Source organism: Ruditapes philippinarum, unplaced genomic scaffold (assembly GCF_026571515.1).
Source record: "Ruditapes philippinarum isolate M1 unplaced genomic scaffold, ASM2657151v2 ctg6110_1_1_1_1, whole genome shotgun sequence".
Taxonomy (NCBI): Eukaryota; Metazoa; Mollusca; class Bivalvia; order Venerida; family Veneridae; genus Ruditapes; species Ruditapes philippinarum.
Window position 1 is genome coordinate 115831 of NW_026861882.1, and position 10819 is coordinate 126649.

Here is a 10819-nt window from a genome sequence, read left to right on the forward strand (position 1 = left end):
AGCAACAGTAGTAGTAGCAGCAGTAGTAGCAGTAGCAGTAGCAGTAGCAGCAGTAGTAGTAGTAGTAGTAGTAGTAGTAGTAGCAGTAGCAGTAGTAGTAGTAGTAGTAGTAGTAGTAGTAGTAGTAGTAGTAGTAGAAGTAGTAGTAGTAGTAGTAGTAGTAGTAGCAGCAGTAGTAGTAGTAGTAGTAGTAGTAGTAGCAGTAGCAGTAGAAGCAGTAGTAGTAGTAGTAGTAGTAGTAGTAGTAGCAGTAGCAGTAGAAGCAGTAGTAGTAGTAGTAGAAGCAGTAGCAGTAGCAGGAGTAGTAGCAGTAGTAGTAGTAGCAGTAGTAATAGTAGTAGCGGTAGTAGTAGCAGGAGCAGTAGTAGTAGTAGAAGTAGTAGCAGTAACAGTAGCAGTATTAGTAGCAGTAGCAGTAGAAGGAGCAGCAGTAGTAGTACAAGTAGTAGTAGCGGTAGCAGCAGTAGTAGTAGAAGTAGTAGTAGCAGTAGCAGTAGCAGCAGTAGTAGTTGTATCAGTAGTAGCAGTTGTAGCAGTAGTATTAGTAGCAGTAGTGTTATAGCAGCAGTAGTAGTAGCAGTAGTAGTAGTACCAGAAGCAGTTAAAGCAGCAGCAGCGCATCACTACTACTACTACTAAAACATACAATAGTCTGTAATATTTGACAGTTATGAAATAGCTGTACAATAAATTCACACAGCATTGCTCGACTGTCATAAAAACCATAACATTATTTTCTCATCAAACATATAATAATATTTCGGGAAATTAACGTTATTTTGAAATATCTTGCAGTGTTGTCAGTGTAAAGTCTTAATTTCTTTTCATATCATTGTTTTTAAATTAAGTTATTTATAATATTATTTTACATAATATTATATGTATTTTAAATTTCGGCTCATTAAATTTTCGTCAAGCAATACATCCGTACTCCATGATATTAAAAGTTTTTGAACAGCAAAACATACGAGCGCGATTTTTCTTTACGCACAAATACATCCTTCGTTAATCATTATCTACAGTCTATTTTTATAACACTTATGTATCTCATAATCATATTTGTTATTTAAGTACCCTCTATTAGCACATAATTATATTTTTTACCCTCGCTGCGTTTTAGAATTACATTATATTTATAGCCCCTTTTGAAATGTTACAGCACATTGCTTTAATATATACTTAACTACTTTCGACCGTATACAATTGAAAATATATATTCTTAATTTGAGTCTCGTCCATACATTACAACATAAAACAATTCAATTATAAAATAAAAGTTATTTATGTACGGCCATTCTATTGGACCTTTCCGGTTATTCGTAGCGGAACATTTAGCCAGACCTTTTCCATTAATTGCTAGGTCAAATGCTCACAAACAGTATCACACTCATAACCACATGTTCTTTTGTGCACACCAGGTCAACCAGACTGAGTAACTATGTATTTACTCAGTGTAGCAACTGGATAACAAGTTAGCCAATTTACATAAAACTGTAAACACATCTAATGGAAGGGAGACAACTCTGCAAGAATTTCCAATATAACTTACAGAGTTACCTCTCTTCTCATTCCCTATTCATATGCATATTACAACTTAATATAGAAAACTATTGCTAATCTTGTTCTAAAAGACTTAAAGAATTTCTGGTACTATTCCTCTACAGTGAAAACCCTAGTCATCTTCTCTTCCTTAAAACCATAAAAATAGACAGCAATATATTCTTAAACTATAAAATCATAATTTGGATAAAATTATTTCGCATAATTGTAAAGATAAAAATAAAACACCATTCAAATTAAGTGACTGTACATATAACGTCTTTGCTCAAAAATAAAATAAAAGAAGATTGAGGAACCAGTTACTATAATCATTAACTATTTAACTATGTGTATATTCACCCTGTCAAGAGACCTAGAGAGTTTTGTACAAATATCCTTGTCTAATGATTAAAAGTATTAAAATGTTACCAACCAACCAAATAATCAGGCTTATAAATACACTGATTAGTACAATTTCTCAATAATATAAGGTAAGACCCTCAGTTTGTTGGATAAAATGTTTAATAATTTAAAGTAACCTCATAAGAGAAAACAACCAGTTAGTTCTACTTTTAAGAATATTGAAACAGGATTTTGCAGCACAATTCATAATTTACGTATTGGAAAAAAATGAATGACAGTTAATTATCATGGGATAGCCATTCATCTAAATACTCGTATAATACAATGTTTTGTATAATCATGTACTTAACAAATGAAACCATTATTCTCGTAAAATGTTGATAAACAATATGGGAAAGAGACACGCTAATACTTGAATTTTCAAGAGGAAAAAAAAAGGGTCAATGTTACATTGAACTAATTAACTAGTTCTTTGGTCACAGACATGTCTGCAGATAAACAATAGCTCTGAAACACTGCTAGAAAATATATCGCTTAATTTTAACAAACAAATTGCAATTATGAAACATATTATTCAAGAATCAGAAATGTGATAAGTTTTACATCACATTACTCTCTGAGCAAAAACTTGGACTTTGCTCTAGATAACAATTCCCGTGTACATCCTGCAAATTAATTACAAGCAAGATGGAGACATTTACTAAGTGGCCTGGAAGTAACGCGAGGGTTATCGCCATGCTAATTGATTCGGAACTCCAGAAAACATCTGTTGTGATTGAGAAAGTAAACTTGTTATTAAACATCAATCAATAGACCAGCCCTTAGCAGGAGTTATATGCAGAATTTAGTGAATACTGCAAGTCTAAACACAGTACAGCTCAACAATGAAGATATGGAGGAGAACAGGAAACGTGTTATCCAACATATCACGGAAAATCAAGACGCCCATCAGAACCATCTGAATTTGTCGTTTTAAGATACATTCAATGATATCAGAGTGGTTTCATCATTCAACCTGTACAGGCTGCTTGGCAGGCTTATGGTGTTGCCATTAAAATCATAACAGTTATAACTATATAGCTGAACTCGCAGTGCAAAATATGCTTTGCTAGACTTGTGCATATATGCCAAACCAGGAAAGTTGTCTAGCCATTCCGATTGTATAGCAACAGTGTCATACATGCGGCCAAATCATTCAGGCTGTCGCCATGCTAGAAGGGTTCGAGCTTCAAATAATAATCCATTATTGTTTTAAGGAGATATACTATCTAGCAATGCAAGACAGCAAGGTACTGTAACTTTAGTAAAGGATATTAAAGCTAGATGTTTCTATAAGCTTCTGTTTTCGGCTAAAATATAATTATTGTGTTGTTGCTGTTATTTAAACATGTACAAATATTTTAAATGAAATATGGTTAAACCAAAGCGAGAAGCAGCGCCATTATTTTAGATCTGCGCCTAAAAATATCTTTCTCAACACAGAAGCGTGACGGATTCAACAGAACAGTGTTATCTACCTTGCCTAAAAAAATAAATTTGGTAAGAAAATTTGCTGACTATCTTGCCACAGACACAATTCATTGAAGGGTTCAGGTTTTCATCTTGCTAGATGTACAAGTTAGAACAGTACACTGAAGAATACAAACAAGAAGTATCTTTAAAAAAGATACACGGACGAAATAAAACTGCTTTCAGGTTAATTCGGAGTTTTGACACAGCTTTTAATTTTAAGATCTAGTAAACACTGAAAGATATGATGACGTGATTCTGTGAGTGTACCTTACACTTACAAGTACCATGTAATTAGATTACACTTTATTAATGTGCAAAAATATATCGAAACCTTGAAATTTATATTCATTGGACACATCAATAATCATAAGATATATCATGAGCACTGAACATAATTTACAGATGTTTTGTGCAAAACTTATAGAATGTCATTTATAACTCATTCGATAAATTTTTATATTGAATAAGCTATTCACTAGAGAATTAATAAATCTCCGAAAAAGTTGCAGATTATTTTATGATATCCTTATTGACGCTGACAATCTAGTTGTTTCTAACAAATGGGTTAATTCTGTAGGACCTATATCACAGAAGGAGTTTTTTTAGATTATTGTACAAGTTTAAATACTGTGAAAGAGATAAAATTGAAAGATTTTCAGTATAAGATTTATCAAAAAATTCTTGTGACAAATACATTTTTACATCGAATAGATATTAGAGATAAAAATTTATGTTCATATTGTAACATTGATAGAGAAACGATTGAACATTTATTCTATCAATTCCCGTATACCAATACGTTTCTTTTAGAATTGAAAGACTGGCTTAGAGATAAGTGTTTTGTCGAATGTGATATTTCAGACATGAAAGGCATACTGTTCTCGTATAATGGAAAACATTCTATTTTGATTTTTGTAACATTATTAGCAAAATACTATGTTTATAAAACAAAATTTAGAGAAAATTGTCAAAATTACTTGAATATAAATATGTTTTTAATATACTTAAAAAGAAAATTAAAAAATCAAGAATATATAGCTTTTTTAAATGGAGATGTGATTTCTTTTAATAAATTGTTGCAAAATTTTATTCAGAAATTATCCCTTGATGATGAGTAACCTTATATTTTATATCAGAATACCGATAAGGAAATTATAACAACATAAAAGATTTTTAAAATATAATCAGACAACCTAAATAAGAAACATACATACAGGCCTCTATACGAACAACGTTGATTTTTTTCTATTTGTTTTTTGTTTTTTGTTGTTGTTTTTTTTTTTCAATAAATGTGACTTTATATCAATATATTAATATATATATTTTTATCATATACATTGTATAAGTAAGAAACAATACTTGTGTGTACTTGATTATCTATATTATATCTACTAAACTTGTTGCATTATTATGTAGCATGTCATAATTTCATAGCCCATGAAGTCTTATAATTTATAATTTACATAATTATGTTTGTCCTTGTCATATGTGTATATATATATATATATATATATATATATATATATATATATATATATATATATATATATATATATATATATATATATATATATATATATATATATATATATATATTGTTTGTTAGTAAACTTGTAAGGTGAAATAGCGGATGGATCCCCGACCCTATTTTACCCATGACGGGGACAATAAACGAAGTTACCTGTTGGGCTTCAAAAAAATAAATAAATAAATAGAAAAAAAAATCTCCGAGAAAATTTAACTAGCAAGTTTATTAAAGTTCATGTAATGAACCATAAGAGCAAAAATATAAATTGTTCAGTCCTATGTCTACGGCCCCCTACGTCTCAAGGATCTCTGACACGAAACTGTAAATAGCCTTGCTTGCTCACACATCCTGTCCAAAACATACCATTACCATGTAAGAAACTGGGCTCATCAATTTCTGTCTGCACTCTTCTGTAGCCTCACCCATTCCTTGATATCACATCTACAAAGGTATTAAAACAGGTCGTTTTGAAATAAACTTTAAATCTAATATAAATATCTATAAAGACAATTAAAGCTTAATTTCGAAAATAAAAAATAATATTTGTATTTTAAGATATTGCTCAGTGTTGTTTTCTTTATTTTTTTCTGAAGATCTGAACAATTGCAGACGACTTTTAATCAAAGGGAGACTTCTCCAATACATTTTGGGCATGTTTTAAAGTCAAATTATGGGAGGGTGTAATCTTTTTTCTTTTCTTTTTCTTTTTTGTTGTTGTTGTTGCAAATTCTTTTTTTTAATTAAAACAGTCGAAAATCCGTTAACTAAGCTTCCTTACTTATTTTATATTTCATGCAGAAATGAAATCAATTATTATAATTTATCACGAATTATCAAAAGAAGTAAATGCTAACGTATTTGTTATATAAAGTTACATAAGTTATCTCCCTTCACTTGTCACAATCACTATTTTTCATCCAAACTTTTTTGTTGATTATATTGAAATGCATTACCGAATTTCTCAAATATAAAACAAAATGTATTGTAGTTAAATTTGAAAATGTTAGGTAAAGATAGACAAAATTCTTCAGAATACATATCATATATGTATTCAAATTCCTTTCAAGTACTTTCTTTTCTCATTAAACATTATCATGTTTCATAAACCATTATTTTTCAGTTATATATGTTTAGGTCATGTGTCACTTATGCATTATATGTGGTATTTGTATATGTAATTTGGTGATGAGTTTGTTATGCTTAAACTAAGTAGTAAAACTTCGGTTCTGTTTTTTTTTAAGCTTGATAGACATTTATTTCTATGATTGAATACATTTAAACTTATATTGTAATTCGCATCCTGTTGAAAGTTCAAACTGCTATGAAACTATGAAAAATGCTTCATTGTTGGGTTCGTTTTACGGCACACCTACACAGTTCTAGTGAATAACGTTTTCAAAAAAAGAAGCTTCAAGGTACGAAAATATAACATCATTAAATGTACGGAAAAACCTTTTACAGGCGCCACACTGCAAGTACAAGTTACCGTCCAAGCCCCTAGCACCGGCTATAGCAGAATACAACATTTAAACACAACATTAGCTTTGTACTTCCAAGCATTTAAAATTACTTTTATCAAATATATTATCTTGGCAACATGAATATAATACAACAGTTTTTGAGTACTGTATATTTCAAGAACATTATTGGTTTAATTTGTTTATATGCCGATTTAGGCATTTGACCCTTATTCCATTTGAATATTTAATGAAGATGTAAATTCATGCATTTTGTAGATAATAGATTCTTATGGCATCATCAAATATCTTTTATCTAGCCGTTGCATTATATCAACGTTAAACTGTTTTGCAAGTCTTTTAATTATACACACTATATAAATGTACTGGTATTGTAAGTTGTTTTTGTTGTTGTTGTTGATTTTGTTATTGATTAAAAGGCAATTAGTAGCATGTATTCAAAGCGTAACTTATATTTCAACCATATTTTATAATTCGTTATGTAGTCATTAACTCGGTAAAGTTAAGAATGTCAGTATAAAGAAAGGTTTATATGTCAGCATCAAACAGCGACACTGTGTTAAAGTCACCGGACTATGAGGATCTTGGAAGAGTTCAAGGTAATTGTGAATTACTTGTTCGGATCATCGTATTGTTAACACCAAAGTAATTAAGCATTAATATATAAACTGTTTCTATTAACCTTTCGTCTACATTTAAGTTGGTTTTATGTTTTGAAATATTTTTTTCTTTTCTTTTCGTTTTTAACAGTATCTGAGTATGAATATGATGAAATTCTTTCAGACACTTGATATCATTGATGGACTTAAAACAGTAAGCACACAGGAAGATCACCAATAAGAGTGTCAGAGAACAGAGTAACATTTTAAAGTATAAATAATGGACGACATTATATCAAACACAAAATCATTATTAAGTGCATAGTGCTTAAAATCTGTCTAACATTTTTTATGTGTTTAACACTATTGTAAATATTTTCTGAAATAAAAAAAAAACATTTAAAACATTTGACTGCATGTTAATATTTTGATGTTTGCACTTTTGAAGGCAAACAGTTCATATAACGGATGTGCATTCTTACATAATTTAATATCTCATTCATTTTGCTAAGTTACGTTAAAAATGGAACGCTAAGTGTTGACATATTTTTGATACAGTTAAATTTTTGTATTTATCTGTTGAATCTAGAATTAAATATTCTAAATTAAATAAATTTAGGAATATCTATCAATGTACTCTTGAAGTAAGGCAAGACGGGTGCTTATCACCTTTTTATTTTTAATGTTTCTTAATGACTTGGAATCAGAATTTTATGTAAAAGGAGTAATTAGTATGAATATTGACACTTCAAAAGTATTTTTGATTTTGTATGCAAATGATATCATCCTTTTTGCTAACTCAGCAACTGTGTTGCAAACTAATTTGGATATATTTGTATGAATATTGTGAAAGGTGGAAACTTGTTGTAAACACAGATAAAACAAAAAAAATGATATTTAGAAAAGGTGGTCGTTTACCAGTTAACATAAATTTTCATTACAGTGGCAACTCTATTGAAATTGTAAATAAATTTCAATTATGAAAGACTTGTTTTCTCTACTGTAGTTTTTTTTTCTGATGTATTAAATACCTCAGCTGGCCAGGCTTCAAAAGCTATTTTATGATGAATAAATTCCTCTATAAGTTCACTTATATTACAGTGAAACATAGGCTTGAACTTTTTGATAATCTGATTACACCTATCTAAAATTATGGTAGTGGAGTGTGGGGGTTCGCAAAAGGTTGTTTAATTGAAAGAGTTCATATGTAGTTTTAAAGCAACTTCTATGTGTTAATAGATTTTCACAAAATGATAATGTTGATGGTGAACTTGGGCGTATTTTCAAACTTTGATATATTTAAAGATTGTTTAATATTGGGTTAAGTTTTACCGACAAAAGATAATAAGTTTAACAAGAAAATCTATATTACTTTATTAAATGACTGTGAAAGGTATCCTAACAAGAAAAGTTGGTGTTCATTATTGAGGCATCTTTTATGTGCACTTGGTTTTTATGATGTGTGGCTTTTTCAAGGTGTAGGTGATAAGGTAATATTTTTGCACTATTTTGAGCAAAGATTGTCTGATAATTTCACGCAAAACTGGAATAGTAGACTTAACAGCTCATCAAGAGCGCTGTTTTTAAACCCCTCCGAAACAGGCACTATATTAATGTTGATGCATTAACCTGATATAGGATATTTGTTCGTCTTACTCTATACAAGTGATGTGTACAACATATATATTAAAGAAATGGACATACAAAAATGGTTGTTAATCAAATATATTCTCTAGAGCAATATCAATATGCATACTTCTTATGTTATATAGTTATTTCAATTAGTAATAGCATTTATAAAACTTGTCTGAAACAGGCGTATTATCCTGTTCTTGTTATGATAATACATAAAGATATGTGCATGTCTTATTTGTTGGATTCGGGAAGGTTATGTGCGGTAGCACCAGATGCGATATTTACACGAGTTGTCTAGGCAAGAGTAAAAATATAATAGCTGGTGCGGGCGGGCACAATGTGTTTTTGTCTTGCATGTATGACAAACAAGATTTTTACTGCTTTTATGCTTGTGTTTTAGGTCCGAGAGACTGATCTTTGCCATGTAATGTCAAGTGTTTGAAAATATTACATTAGATTATAAAGAAACATTGTCATTATATGTATATTATCTAAATATCTGAATTTACCTAAATTTTGTTAAAAATAATATCCATTTTTATGTACTACTTGTAATGTAACACTATTTCCTAAAAAATGACCTTATTGTGGTATATTGTCTCATTCACATTCGAGTGAACATCAGACACAATGAAAACTATAAATGATATAATTTTGGCATTGTGATATTTCAGGTATAATTTGTTTGGTCTTTGCGGAGCATATGAATACACCTATTAGGATAAGAAGTTTTAGTCACTGGTGTTACTAACTTGTGCACTAAACAGCACACTTTGTAAGAAGTAATGCGAATTGATAGAGTATGTCATAATCGGTATTATAAAATTAGATTACATGGTGATCATGTTTATAACCATATACATTTAGCAATGAGACTTAGATTTTAAGAACGCTATTATAAATAGAAAAATACGATTTGATAAGATGTTATCTGCTGTTCTATGTTACATAATTATATATATATATATATATATATATCTGTTGTGTCATGTGTTAGAGGTAATTCGTTAAAACCAAATTGGTTTGACGTTAAATGTGGTTTGCGTCAAGGATGCATATTATCTTCCTTGCTTTAAATTTATATTATCTTTTGATCTGGGTATAAATTTTGGTAATGAAAAAAATTTGTATCATGTTATACGCTGATGATATCGTTATTTTAGCTGATAATACTAAAGATCTACAGATATTGTTAAATGTCTTAAAATGGCTGCTGTTCGTTGAATGATATGAATGTTTACCCTATGGAAATTCCGTCCGAAAGCTGTTCAACGTATGACTGTTGCCCTTAAATGTGATGAAAATGTATTAAACATAGTTGATAGGTATACTTATTTAGGTGTCATATTACTCGAGCATTTCGATCAAACAATAACTGCTAAAGCTGTTGCTTAAAATGCTAGTCGCACATTGGATTTTTAATCGCAAAATGCAAAGGGTCAGGTGGTGTGCCATTTGAAGTTCATCCTAAATTGTACGATTCTGTTGTTTGGTGTGTAATAAGTTAAAGTGCACCTCTATGGGGTTCTTGGTCTTATTCGTGTATAAATGCGTTTCACAACACAGCGCAACGCTTTTTTCTAGGTGTCGGAAAGTACACTCCTTTATATCTTTCAGGGCATACTTTAAGCCAGGTAACTTTTACATATACTATGTTTACATGTAATACTTTTATCAAAAGCTTAGATCATTAACATTTGCAAATTAAAGTCATTCTTACGAAAATAATCACTCTTCTTTTAAAAAACTTTATTATTAAAGAATTTCAAATCTTTACATCCTACAGAAATAAGGTTTGTTCGACTTTTTTCACATATAACATTTGTATTACTCATAAACAGATTTTTCATATTTTATGTAACATTACTTATAACTTTTGGAATTGAATTGATTTACATTGTTGTGTTAAAATGGTATAAAATAATACATGTAAAATACTGGAAAGCATGAATTAAAAAACTATATATCATCTGCGAAAATTATTTTTTATTTTAAATAGAATGCTTCAAAGATGCTTGGATGAAATAAATAGAGACATGCTATATTGCAACTTTTTTGACATTCGGCTATCACACAATAAAAAATAAAATTGTACTGTAGCTTTATACCCTTTTAAAAAAGATATTCATTTAAATTGTACATAATTTGATAACAAGGCATCCAAT